Source organism: Rattus norvegicus, chromosome 7, assembly GCF_021556685.1.
Source record: "Rattus norvegicus strain SHRSP/BbbUtx chromosome 7, alternate assembly SHRSP_T2T, whole genome shotgun sequence".
Classification (NCBI taxonomy): Eukaryota; Metazoa; Chordata; class Mammalia; order Rodentia; family Muridae; genus Rattus; species Rattus norvegicus.
The window spans coordinates 49,981,509-49,990,302 of NC_141540.1; the positions used below are offsets into that span (position 1 = coordinate 49,981,509).

An 8,794-nucleotide genomic window follows, 5' to 3' on the forward strand; every position below is an offset into this window, starting at 1 on the left:
TCAAACAGAAGTGTTTTTTAAGAGCAAATAAGGAAGCAGATTTCTCTACTAGGGTCAAAAGCAAAAGTTTATTGGAGACTCTGGTTGAAGTTGAATGCATGTAAAATGGGAGATGTCTGAAATTCCTGAATGTCAACAAGTCTTAAAGTCAATATTTTCTTCTTTCTCCAAGACCTTGAGATGCAAAGTACATAGATCCCTGATGAGATGATGGCTTTAATGCTAAATCTTAATGTATCTCCTGTGGTAGTTCCAGAGAGAATGGGCACCCAAAACTCAGATATTTGCATGCGCAGTCCCTATCTGCTGAACTCTTTGGGCTTTGTGGGAGGAGCTGTGTCACTGCAGCTGGGCACTGAGACTTCAAAAACCCACATGGGCCCAGCCCCTCGCTTTCTGCCTTGCCTAGGATCTGGATTTAAAGCTCTCAGGTACTGCCCCACTGCAAGGCTCACCCACCTGCTCACCTGGCAGACTTCCCCCTTGCTTTCAACCATGTGGATAAAGGACCAACTGTATGAAGCTGTAACCAAGACCCTCATTAAATGTTTTCTTCTCCAAGTTGCCTTGGTAATGGTGTCTCTTCACAATAATAGAATAGTAACATATACATTGGTGAAATCTATAATCAAAATTCACCCAGTTTCTACAAATATCAAAATTTTAAAAATACATTTGAGGAAATATATTTATCATCAAAGAGACAGATCTTCTCCTTGAATCCCTTTGTAATATCAGCAGACTCATAGCAGGATCTTTTTTTTTCTTTTTTTCTTTTTTCGGAGCTGGGGATCGAACCCAGGGCCTTGCGCTTGCTAGGCAAGCGCTCTACCACTGAGCTAAATCCCCAACCCAGCAGGATCTTTCTAAATCTATTTTTATAGTTAGTTCTGTGAGCCAAAGTTTGTTCTGATAAATGGGGTCCTAGAAGTAATAAGAATGTATAGGTTAGAAAGGAAACAGCTGCCATTCTCTTGATTTATAACAGCATGCAGATGTTTGTATTAGAATAAACTTAAAAGTTTTCTGAGCTGGGTCATTCTTATTTCAGAGGCTGTTCCTTTGGGGGATCCACAAGAATAATAAGCCAAGATCTCCCTGGACAGTTGAAGATTTTGGAAAGCACCAATTTAGGCCCTCTTCTAACTCCCTGTACCCCTTAATTCAGTGGTTCTCAGCATTTTTAATCCTACAACTGTTTGATACAGTTCCTCATGTTTTAGTGACACCCAAGTTATAAAATCATATTTGCTGCTTCTTCAGAACAGTAGTTTTGCCACTTATAGAAATTGTAATCTGAAATGAAGGGTATTGACATGGGACACTATAGGGTTCGCAACCTACAGGTTGAGAAGCACTGCCTTAAATCTGAATGCTTTCTTGTTTGGTTTGTAAAGGTGAACAATAGTCTCTTAGCCTTGTGTTTGTATCTCATTTGGACCATGAGTCCCAGATTTAATCTTCAGATTTGACCCCTCAAGTTGAGATCAGCATTATGTTATGATATCAAGTTCTTAAATCAGTCTTCTGTGGTCTGTCCTGCCTTCATCACAGGTAGGATCCGTGCCTCTGATATCAGTTGGATTTTAGCCTGCCTGGGACCTAACACAGTAGTGACTATGGTATGAATTAAGGATTCATTTAACAACTCAGCCTACTTCAGACCAAGTAATCAGGGAAAAAATGTGATATTTGCTTACATGTGGAAGGCATTCAGACAAGCTTCCTTCAGAGAACCTTTACCACCAACACAGAATCAGTGATGACTTCTTTGCCTATAAAATCACACTGTAGAGTAACAACAAATCCTGGGACCCAATATATTTCAAACACATTAGGCTTTTCAGAATTGATGTTCTTTGGGGGGAAAAATGAATGAAAGTAATTTCCAAGGTCCATGTGTAGAAGTCCCTCCAAGATTAAAACATCTGGAAGAGGAGAGATGGCTTAGTGGGTAAAGTGCTTGCCATTGAAACATAACAACCTGAGTTTTCAATCCCAAAACCCACATAAAGCTTGGCACAATAGCACTTGCCAGCCATCCAATGACAAGGAGAGGCAGAGACAGGAGTGAGCCTTGTCAACACAATAGTAAATAACTAGAAACTCTGTCTCAAGCAAGGTGGAAGGCAAAGGACGTTATCCAGCATTATTCTCTGACATCTGCATGCATGCTGTGATGTGTGTGCCTAAGTAATATGTATACTTTCTCCCCCTCTGTCTCTGTCTCTCTCTGTCTCTCTCCGTCTCTCTCTGTCTCTCTCTCTCTCTTACACACACACACACACACACACACACACACACACATCATATAGAATCATGTACACAAAGCTAAATAAAATACTAATAATTTTTAAAATGTTCAAGCAGCTTGGCAATCCCTTCCAGATCTGACAAAGCTAAAGAAAGTTTTTCTAAGCCTTGACTGACTTTAGACCTCTGTGACCTAAATTACCAGCTAAGGTCACAACTGAAGACTGTAAGAGTCTACAATAAAAGCATCTTGGTTAAATTTTTCAAACAATGTGATTTAAAGTGGAGCGTCGGCGTCTTCAAAAAAGCTTAAAAGTAGTTAGTCATGCTGTTCATGTCTCACACACTGATAGACCCTTTTCTTCAAAACAAATAGACCATTCCTTGTGAGTCTGACAGGAAGGACCAGGATAGAAACCTGTACTTAAGAATGTGGTTAGTGAACAGCCAGACAGTATATCTTTCTCCAACAATGTCATCACCAGCTGGAGCCTGGAAATGAGAGTCCTTTCGTCTAGAATATCTTCCTAAAGAGCACAACAATCAGGCTAAATGTCATCCTCATTAATCATCCTCTCAGATGAGAGAGTCAATTGTAGAAATTGTATTAAGTCTCATTTCCTGAGTAGACTAGGGGAACTGTAATGTGCAGGCAGCTCTCAGATATTAGGGTTCTGTCCTTGTGTGCCTCAGCAAGGTAGGATTCTGCAGCTTCCCCTCTCCCTCCTCCTTTACATGCACAATACAGATGGGTGAAACCAAGAAAAATCCAACGACCCCTAAGAGGCTATACCTGAGAGACAAGAGCTCTGTCCAGACATGCTCTGTCTTACCAAATGAGGTTTGCTTTCCCATTTAGCAGAAGAGCCTCGGATGCTATCCAAAAATCAATCCATTGTGAATTATAATTGTTATTAATTTCTTCACTCTCAAATAGAAAAACATTCTAATAGAATATATGAGAATTATATATAGCTTGGGAATGAACCTTCAGTCCAGTGCCATGTTTGGGGGGATTACAAGTTTTATTAAAAAGGCAGGGCATCGGGGTTGGGGATTTAGCTCAGTGGTAGAGGGCTTGCCTAGGAAGCGCAAGGCCCTGGGTTCGGTCCCCAGCTCCAAAAAAAGAACCAAAAAAAAAAAAAAAAAAAAAGGCAGGGCATCAAGTGAGGGATAGGGTCGCCATCCCACATTCAAAACTCTGACCCATAATTCTTCCTGTCTGAAAGAAATGTAGGGATGGAAATGGAGAAGAGCCTGAGGAAAAGAAAGTCTAGCTACAGGCCCAAAGGGGAATCCAGTTCAAGGGGAGGCCCTAAGGCCTGACACTTTTACTGAGGCTATGGGGGGCTCACAAAAAGGGACCTACCATGACTGCTTTCCAAAAGACCCAACAAGCAGCTAAAAGAGTCAGATGCAGATATTTGTACCCAACTAATGGACAGAAGCTGCTGACCCATCTGGTTGAATTAGGGGAAAGCTGGAGGAAGCTGAGGAGAAGGGCAACCCTGTAAGAGGACCAGCAGTCTCAATTAATCTGAACCACCAAGATCTCTCAGACTCTGGATCACCAACCAGGCAGCATACACCAGCTGAGATGAGGCCTCCAAGACATATACAGCAGAGGACTCCAGGGTCTGGGTTCAGTCAAAAATGCACCTAACCCTCAAGAGACTGAGGGCCTCAGGACATTTACAGGTCTGGTGGGGTGGGTGGGGTGGGTGGGGTGGGGACGTCCTTGTGGAGATGAGGATGGCAGGGGTATGGCATGTGGAACAGTCAAGGGGTGGACTGGGAGGGGAATAAAATCTGGAGTGTAAAAATAACAAATTAATTTAAAATGTGCTAAAAATTATCAATTTTAGACAGAATTAGAACTGTTATACATACATTAATAGCTGGATAATTTTGATGGAAAGGTGAGTATTAATTTTATTTGTACCAGTGATTGTGATGGGGATGCCCAGATGACTGACAGACACTGTTCGTGGATGTTACAGATTATATTCAGAAATGATTGCTATTTGGAATAGGCAGGTTGGAGACTACAGTCCTTTTTCTTTTTTTTTTTATGCACACACCTGGAATTCGGAATTTGTGCTGAAATTCTAATGTGGGAAGAAATGGGAATAGGAGTCATCTCCTCTGGGGAGATGGCTAGGTCATGACGCCATCGTGAGTGGGATGCTGCCCTGTTAGAAAAAACCCAAGGGAATTCATTCACTCTGTTCTTTCATTTGAGATGAGGAAGTACCATTCTACAGAGCAGGAAATTCACCATAACTAAACAGCAAATCTATTCATCAGACTCCCTAGCTTCCACCACTCTAAGAAAGGATGGATTCTACCACTAGATAAGAGGAATTTCCATTGTTTTATTCATCCCGGTTTATGGTAGCGCAGTAGGAACCTGAACAGACTTAACCCTGAGGAAAGACGATCCACCCTTGACAGGCTGAATATGTTGAAGTTCAGAACAGATTCAGAGGCATAAGAGAGGTGAGTTTTCCCTTCTCAGCCTTCTCCTTACCTCTCTCCTTACCTGCACTAATCACCTGTGGAGCTGGGAGATCCAGCGTCTGCCCTTGGCTTTCTGACTGCAGCACTAAGAAAAGTAGCTCCCCCCTCCCACCAATCCTCTAGCCTTCGGCATAAATCATATCATTGCCTTTCCTGTTTGCCAAGTTTGCAGTTAATAGATTGTGAGGCTTCTCAGCATCCAAACTTTAACAAAGCAATGTCCATAATTTAACCCCTCTATATATATACCTATATACCCTTATTAATTCTGTTTTTTCTAAGACTTATGACTAATACAATTAGGTACCAGTTTATTCAATGCAAAACAAACTCACATGGAATTGAATTTAATTTTAATATACTAAAACTAAGCATAGCTAATTGTGATTTAAAGAATACACACACACAGAGACATACAAACACACACACACACACACAAACACACTCACACACATCACTATAATGATGGATACCATTTACAACAGATCTTATTATAATGTAATCAATGAAAGTTAATAAGTAATTCAGTAAAATATATTTTTGCTTTGCCAACTTTTTCCTTAAAATCCCAGATAGTATTAAACTTGAAGACAATATGCAGTCTCATGGTTTCTAAATCTTAGAGTGAAAGCAACCTAAAAGACAGGCAAACAGATGTGTATGACTGTGTTCTAAACTTTTTTACTATGAGAACAGTAACTTATCATATTTTGCCTATGATGATGTCTTACCACGGTTTTTTTTTTTTGCAGCAGGTCTACAAAGCAAAATATCCAGCATGCAGCATGTACTTCCAAAGATATCACTACACGCTTACAAATACATCTATCCTATAAGGGAAACATTCATATGTGTGTTGTTACTAAATAGAATATGACTGAAAGTAACATCAGAAATACCAACCTGTGAATAAAGGTATGGAGGCTATGGGTTACATACTCTGTGGGGATTTATTTGTTTTTTTTTAATTTATGAGTGTGAGTATTTTGCCTACATGTACATATGTGCAGTATGTCTGTGCCTGGTACTTGCAGATGTCAAAAAAAAGTAAGTGTTGAATTCCCTGCAACTGGAATCATGAAGGGGTACAAAAACCATATGGGTGCTGGCAACTAAACCCAGGTCCTGTGCAAGAGCATCGAGCGTTCATGGCTGCTGCACCATCTCTCTACCACTTCTCTTTTAAGAAAGAAGACATTAAAAATGTAATTGAACAAAATTCAAATAGTTCCTCTCTAGAAGTATTTGTAGAAAAAGCAATACTGTGGTGGTGTTTTATGTGGTGTGAGAGGAAAGAATGACCTGACATTTCTCTGTTAGAATTATTGACCAACCACAACTTATTATCAACTGCATTTCCTACAGTGATGGCTTTTATAAGAAAAATTAGCTTGAGTTCCTGTCAATTTTGAAAAAAATAGTCAGGGACAAGAGACAGGGAAATGAGCTCTTTAGATGAGACATACAAAGTAGCTCCACATAGCTATTAAAATGTGTTCACCATTGAATGTCATTTTTGCTTTTCAGATACATTTTCATTCTATCTACTGTTTGCCTACTGTTCTGGTTACTTTGTTTATTGGGACAGTGACATTCCAATCAAGAAGTGATGTAAGCCAGTGCGTGCTTTGTCTCACAATTCAAAGGTACAATTACTCAGGAAGCAAAACAGGACTCACATGGTGGAAGCAAGAATAAGAGGCTACATACTCAAATCTCAGAGGATCAGGAAGGAAGCAGGCAGAGGACCGCAAGTACACATCTTATCTATGAATCCCAGTTCAACAATCCCCCTAGACTTACAGTTCCAACAGTCTTCAAAGTTCAGCATCTCTCCTGTGATCCAGGACAATCTCTCATCTGCAAGACTCTGTAAAATAAAAAACAACTTACCTTCTAGCATGCGATGCTACACATGAACAACTCTACTCTAAAATGAAGAAATGAGGGTGTAACAGAGAATTTCCAGACAAAAGCAAGAGAGAAACCCAATGGTGCAAAGACCAAACCCTGAAGCTCCATGTCCTGTATCTAGGGCTTCTGACAGAAGCTACAGTGTGCTTGAGTAGAGCTGCCTTTCTAGCTCCACAGACTGTAGAAACTGTGACCTATATTTTGACCCAATCTCACTTGGTACCATACCTTTTCTTGGCACATGTCCAACATTTCTAGCATTTTCACTGACCTGGTGTAGTGGTAAGCATTTTACTGCTGGGAACAGACACCATGTCCAGTGCAACTCTTATGAGGACAACATTTAATTAGGGCTGGCTTGTAGGTTCAAAGGTTCAATCCATCAGTGTGGGAACATGGCAGCATCCAGGCATGCATGGCCCAGGACAAGCTGAGGGTGCTACATCTTCATCTGAAGACTGTTAGCAGAATACTGACTTGCAAGCCTTAAAGCCCATACCCACAGTGAGACACCTATTCTAACAAGGCCACCTACTTCAATAGGGCCACACCTTCTTTTTCCATTTTTATTAAATTACGTATTTCTTACTTACATTTCAAATGTTATTCCCTTTCCCCATTTCCTGTCCATCAGCCCCCTAACCTCTCCCCCTCCCCTTCTATAAAGGTGTTCCCTTCCCCATTCAGCCTCCTCCCCCCTTACCACACAACTTCTAATAGTGCCACTTTCTGGGATGAGCATATACAAACCATCACACCTCAGGTCGGTAATGCTACTTAGGTTTCCTTTGAAATATATCACACATTGACCTCTTCTTGCCTCTCTGCTTGTAATCTAACTCTGCAACAGTGTTGGCCTAAGCAGCCTTCTTGAGTTTTGGATCAAGCTTCAGTAACGATGTAGATTTGGGGTTTTTCGCTTGCTAGCAAATCTAGCACCATGTGGACAATGTCAAGCTCTGCTGCCAGCCTCAGATGTAGGCAACAGTGGCCCCTTCACAACAGCTCCTGGTACCATTGCTCCTAAGCAAGAGAAACAATTATCTTGGTGACCCTGCCTAAACAAGATGCCCCTCATGCACTCAATATTCAGGCACTCACCATTCTAGCGACTTGAGGTATAGGCGGGAGTGGCCGATCGGGGCGAGGAGCAGTTACCAGAGACGGAGCTGCTGGTTAAGCCTAAACAAGATGACAACCTCCCAAAAGCACCAGAGACATTGTGGCAGAGTCCATGGGGGGAAAGCCAGTGGGAAGCCTGGCCGGGATTGGTGAAATCCTGGTCAAGAAGCTGGAGGAAAGGGGCTTTGACAAGACTTAGGTGGTCCTTGGCTAGTTTCTGGTACTAAAAAGAGATGAAGGCCTCTTTCGAGAATGGCTGAAGAACACATGTGGTGCCAATGCCAAGCAGTGCCGGGACTGTTTTGGGTGCCTTCGAGAATGGTGTGATGCCTTCTTGTCACGATCCCTGGGGAGCCCTCAGCCCCGCAGCCACAGCATAGAGTCTCTAGGGCCTGCAGCAGGGCGGAGGCCATTCCTGTCCTCCATTAAGGTAAAAATTGCTGTTGTCACCCTCACCTCCTATGCATTCCAGGGTCTTTTGGGAGTTCTCTCCCCTCAGCATTTCAACCTTTCTAGAATTCTCACCTTTGCATGCCTACATCTTCCACCCCTCTCTGCAGTTCCATGGCAACAGTTACCAGTTGTCCTGAATGGATTGCTGGGCCCCTTCTCCCTCACCATCTGTTGGAAGTCCTTTGACTCCCTTTCTTTGTTTGGCAAAAACAGTCACTGTCTTTATAAAATATCTTTAAATTAATGAATTCAGTGGCCTTCAAATTTCTTTTCTAATGCATTTGCATTGTTATGTACTGCAGCTCTCAGGGGCAGTGTCTCACTTCCGAGAACATTTCCTGTTGGGACATACTACATAGACCCTGTTTGAACAGTTGTGTTGCTAATCTTTTCCAAGCTGCCTTGCTTTCCTTCACTACACCTTAGAAATCTGCTCACAAATTTTTGCACTAAATTTCACATTGTTTTTTCATCTTCCTCAAACTTCCCACTATACATCTCACCAAACACAGTAAGAAATAACCATTCACAA

General features: G+C 41.7%; 1 pseudogene; it reads left to right on the plus strand.

The window, feature by feature from the left end:
• The first annotated feature begins 7,878 nt into the window (after nt 1-7,878).
• Nucleotides 7,879-8,325, plus strand: Banf1-ps4 (BAF nuclear assembly factor 1, pseudogene 4; annotated as a pseudogene).
• The last annotated feature ends 469 nt before the right edge of the window (nt 8,326-8,794 follow it).